The sequence below is a fragment of the Pollachius pollachius genome (genome assembly GCF_949987615.1).
Source record: "Pollachius pollachius genome assembly, chromosome: 1".
Lineage (NCBI taxonomy): Eukaryota > Metazoa > Chordata > Actinopteri > Gadiformes > Gadidae > Pollachius > Pollachius pollachius.
This window is the reverse complement of record NC_136934.1, coordinates 26,832,822-26,838,882: the sequence shown is the minus strand read 5'-3', so window position 1 is coordinate 26,838,882 and position 6,061 is coordinate 26,832,822.

Here is a 6,061-nt window from a genome sequence, read left to right as displayed (position 1 = left end):
ACAGTGAAGCAAAAGGGTACGTTGTCTTGCCTCAGTCCATTGTAGTCCATCCACGTCGATGACCAAGCAGTAGTTCTTGAATATTTGTTCCCAAACCTTGAAGGGAACAGCGGGCTCCCCCGGCACAGGCAGAAAAAATCTGGGAAAGGCGCCGCAGCAGTTGTTATGTTGCAAGTAGTATAATGAAGCACGGAGACCGACATATGTTCAAGTGTAAGTATATTGAGTAAGTCCAAGGTTGTAAGCACGCAGCACAGTACTGTAGGTCTAGCTCCCTAGACTATCTGTACACGTATCGTTCCACTTCTTCTCTAGTACTACAAGACACTTCATAACAGTAGAACCCACCTAGTAGTGTAATCAGGTAGTGGACACAACAAAAATCACTACCAGTCAAAAAGATCCGGCTTTAAAAAAATCCGGGGCTTTTGACGAGAGATTCGGGGCTTCAGTCCCGACAGCCACCCCCAAGTCTTGCAACGGGTCGGGTAGCCGCATAAAATTTGCTAAAACGTGTGGATTATAAACGTCCCTAAAATTCACGGGCGGGTAAAGAAGTCCTTGCTGGCGGATAGTGGAGAACCAAAACAGTATTTTAGTTTGCTCGAATAAAACATAATTGAAAAATATGTGAAATATTTGTATGTCTAAATTACCATTACCACATCGCAAATATGGGGGGACATTAAATAACATAATGTTACGAGAGTAGCGTATGTGTGTGCGCGAGAATGTGTGTGTGTGTGTGTGTGTGTGTGTGTGTGTGTGTGTGTGTGTGTTAGAGACGTCGGCGAGTGAGTGGACGAGCGAGGAGAGCGAGCGGTAGCGTGTCAGTTTAGTGAAGTAACGAGTCCGGTTGTGTGTAAGAATAAAGAACCCAGCCTGTCAATAATCGGTGGCCGCTTCATTCCGACCTATAAGCAGACCCACTACCGGTCAAAGTGAAGGGTGTTACCCCCGAGAGAGCATCGGCCCTGTAGAGAACGTCTCCCCTGTGCTCCTCGACTACGGTCTGGGAGCCGACAGCGGGAAAGGTGTAACACTAACTATCTCGTAGTTGGAGGCGGGGCGCAAGTTCCAATAGTGCGAGATAAAAATAAATCACATTCATTTGAATGATTTTAGCTTGTGATTTATCGGGTGAGGGTGAGGAGTCTGATCTGGTGCTGAACTTTGTGGGTGCGGACGGCCCCGGGTCTCAAAATATGGACCCGTGCAGGACTCTGGCCTAGGCTATTGGAAATAAACATAATATCGGAAAGCAGAGTTGGTTGGGCCGCAATTGCCATGTCAGCACCATGGACAGCTTCGTAGCTCAGCTGACGTGGAAAACCACAGCAGACCGTGCTAAAAAACGCTATTAGAGCCATCGTCGCTTTTTATTATGAATTATAGAACACCATGGATGAGACACACGGCTCGGGCTCGGGCAGAGAATCTAAACTCTAGTGCATGACATCCACCGTAGGCGCTCACAGCTGTGAGTTTCACCACCAACTCATCGTTTCAGCACACACTGAAATGATAATTTGGTCGTCCATGTTCTTTCTGCTTATGTGCGTCCTCCGTCTCTCTGCCAGTGACATCGGGTCAAGCTCAACGCTGATTGGCTATCGCGGCTAAGCGTCACGCGTAGGCGCGTCAAAAGTAAAATTTTTTGAACTCCGCGTGTTGGTGCGTTGGGCGCGTTATTTAGGTGAGTTAAACGCGTCTAACTGTGCGTTCACACCAAACGCGACATTTGTCACAAATTATAATCTGTCGCTGTGCAAGTTTTGTCAGGTGAATTTGTCGCGCCACAACTTTTGGCTGCCAACAGTGCTTCATGCCAATTCATTCTCAACCACGGCCGAGATAACCACCATTGCATGTCTTTACCTTTTCTGGAAGAGGGAGAGACGTCAGAGGACCCGACGCAGTCTATTCATAATATTGTAATGACCACGGAAGAGGCAGTGAATGAAGTATTGATTAGCCAGAGATTTATTAGATAGGCCTACCTAATAAACCGTTGGAACACACAAGACCGGAAACCATAGCAACGCCGGTAAACAAACCCTGAGAAGCCCAATCCCTATGAGAGCTCCCCGCGCTACGGCCATCCGGAGGCGCACAGAGCTTTTGGCCGTGATATTATATATACAATTATATTATATTATATACCATTATATATAGAGCTCCGGGAGTCGCAAACGGCAACAATCACTTTCTCCTCCATGCTGCAGTTCACCCCGGACTGCACTGCACCGAGTTCGCCGGTTGAACGCTGATTGGCTGTTACAATACACATGTCACTCAGTGGCCACGCTGTTGAACGCTGATTGGCGTGCCAAGTTTTGTCAAAACTTGTCGCCGGTTTTCTCTAGCGAATAATTCACCCGATACGCGTCTCTGCGTTCACTTTGTATGGGATCTTGTCGCCCCGTCGCGTTTGGTGTTAACGCACAGTAACGTGCCTAACGCGTTGCTTTAGCGCGTGTAACGCATCTACGCGCCTAAACCAATGGTTCCTTATGCAAAAATGCAGATTTTCAACGCCTCAAACGCGCATAACGCATTCAGTGTGGCCGTACCTCAGACTTCTGTCCAAATATATACCATCGAACAAACCACGGCCCTTCAGATCAGTGAACAGAGAAATGTAGAATTCCATTGATTCCATCCTAAGGAAGCCCCACCAACTCTCTATCCGCCGATTTGCTCTGCTTGCCCCGTCGATGTAGCTGTCAATAGCAGAGCCGTCGTGAATGTTCCGACAGAGAAAACGCTGAAAGTCTCTGTCTTTAACATTCTCTGTGCCCTTGTCGCCTCTGGCAGTCCTTGGACAGCCACCTAATCTCTGGACTGCTTCCATGTTATAGCCTCCTATGATTTTTGGGTCACTGCTGGTAGTGAATGCATTCATCCAGATAGTTTTCTGGGACAATCCGTCAATGCAGCCGTTTATGCAGACACGAAATGGTTTCAGTTTGTCATATGAGTCGAAGTGCCAAATATAATTGGGCCCTTTTGCAAAATACCTTCGGCGATGGAGACGTCTTAAGACCAATTCACACCCTACGGTAAATATGGATACGGACCGTTTCGTCTGGTCACGGAGGTGTTTCGTCTGTCAATGGGTCCGTCGCCTCTGAGCTTACGAATCCGGAGTGCTCCAGGAGAAACGGAGCAATACCACCGGAAATCGAGGCGGCAGTATAGTCAGAAGTCAGACCATTCGCGAAAATAGATAGAGTAGTATAATATCTGATATGTATATATATTGTATTTAACGTTTTATGCTTATATTATACTATATATGTAACCGATGTGTTTCTGCGTTGTGTCTTGTATCTTTGAGTGAGGCGCACACACACAGGAGTCGAGTGATGGAGGTTTATTCTTTCAAAAGGAGACAAAACAACACAGGCGTCACACACAATCCGGCATATCTCTCTCCACTCAGCCCCGTGCATCAGCGTTCACTGACCCCTTAGCTTAATATATCCTGTAACTTTAAATGGATACATGTAGGGGATAAATTATAAAAATGTAAACAAAGCATAAAATGATCTTAAATAAAAAGACAGTATATAAAATATATACACTGATAAAGGAAATAAAATATAATAAAGAATTGTCATTTTCCTCTCACACTCATTTTACATATTATATCATAAACAAAAACACATAACAGGCATACCTTTCAAAAGGAGACAAAACAACACAGGCGTCACACACAATCCGGGATATCTCTCTCCACTCTACAAAATAAAGGAAGCAAACAATTGACCACACATACCGGATCACACAACTGCATTTGTAATATCAACGCGGGAAATACAGCGATCTTCCTCCCATGCCGAATCTCACGCGGCCGGGAAACCCCGTAGAAAGCTAACACCAGCTCAAGCTAGTTCACGAGTTAAAAGTTATAAAGTCCACCCTTCCAACAATTCAATGACTAAAACAATTGTCTACGAACCAGGGAGTTTCTCCCGCGTGCCTAAAAGCATGTCGCAAAGCAGTGTGAACCACCACAACCGTTCAAAGACAACCAACAAGGGGTTAACATAAAAATCTAACGGAGAGAGACACAAACGCAACTCACCAGCCCCGTGCATCAGCGTTCACTGACGCTAGACACACAGGTGCAACGCCAAACCACTCCCCAGGGAAACAAAAGACATGCCATAGGAAACAACGAAACCAACTTACTTAGGAACCAATATTTGGTGGAGTTCACAATAAAAAAGGTATGAACAATGATAAAAAAATAAAACAAAATCAAATTAAATTTAGCTTGGCTACATATACCTGACCTTTTTATTTTATTGTTCCCCTGCTTTGGCAATGAGTTGTAAATGGTCATTTAAAAATGGCGCAACATTTTGAGGAGATAATCTGCGGGTTGGTGAGGGGTGTCACATGCCATCGCCGCGTAGGCCTACACTTTTTGCGCCTTTTTTTTGCCGATTTCGGATGACACAAAGCAAAATCATCTCCTCTACAGATGCCATGTTTGCGATTGTCGATGCCAGTAATTTGTGACATAACAGTCACTGCCCTCTAGAGGATGTATTGCGTAACACCCATGGCAACGCTGAAACCGGATGGAGGTAGTCCCGGAGACAACGTTTGGAACTGACGGACGAATTTCGTCCGGATCCGGAGGTATGAATTGGCCTTTACTCCTCGGATTTCAACACCCCTCGGGTCAAGTTCTTTCAGAATTAATCGTACCTCTTCTTTCTTGACGTGCAATCCGTTCTCCTTGCATTTTCTGTACATCCACCTATGCCCACAGAGCTGGCCAGATGTGTTTAACTGTTCCTCAATAAATGAATTTGGACTACGTTCCTAAGCTTTCCCTGGGTGAGCGCAATCTTACCTATCTAGGGGGTTAGGTGAGAGGTACTCACCCCAGGTCCACAGCCACCGCACGCAAACAGCTCTCTCTCGCTGACACGCCGCACCGGCCCCTTGTCCCGGTGGGGTGAACCGTCAGTCCCGTTGACCAGCCCGCACCTTTAATCCAGTCATTTCTTTCCACCGTGTATATAAATCCAAAAGGTTCTCTGATAGATGTTCAATTACTCAGAATCTCAGCTGCTGAACCTCCTGCAGAGCAGGCTGTTCCAATTTATGGCTTAATGAGCCCTTGTTACGGTAGGGTAGCGTGTGCCTAGGGTTAGGGTCAGTACTGACATCACACAGAGGGGGCAAGGTTACGGTGCTCATCACAGGTAAGTAGCAACAGCTGAGAGGGCAGGGGGGACTCAGAGTTTGAGACTGAAGAGAGTCTGGAGTCGAAAAATGAGATTCGGAGTGCAAGAGAGTAATTTCATGGGCACACATTGCTCGGTGACTTTGATGAGAGAACCTTTGGATTTTCATATACACGTTGAACAGAAAGAAGAATACAAAGCACGGGCTGGTAGCCTGTAGACTAGGTGCCGGTGCGGCGGGACACAGAGCTGTTCGCCTACGGTGACTGTGGACCTGTGGCAAGTACCTTGCACCTAACCCCCTAGATAGGTTAGATTGCACTCACCCAGGGAAAGATTAGGAACAATACTCAAGTTCAGCACACCATGTAGGGGCAGACATAGGTTACGGGCTGTCTACCCAGGTTTTGACGAGTGCGGTAGATCGGCATCATAACAGTCCTCAACACCGCCCCCTCTGTGTCATGTCAGTACTGACCCTGACCCTAAGCACACTAGACCCAACTTGAAAAGGCAAATCCCCTAATCTTTATGCCACCTTTCTTTAACCTTTTTCGGAAAACGTCATTGCATCAAGGAGAGATGAGATGATTGATTGATTGATTGAAACTTTATTGAACAACAATTAACAAGTGTTCAAAAGGATTAAAAAAAACACATGAAGCCCAAAGGCTTGTTTCCATTGTGAAATGGTCAAACAACCTTTCCTCCAAGTATTTCCGGGTCAGTTCGTTAGGAAAGAAGAGAATCCGTAGCGGCCCTAAAGCTACCCTGCCGTAACAACAACCTATAATTTTAATATAAGTCAAAGACATAGACAGAAGTTGCATTGTTAATTTATTATTTTGTATCAG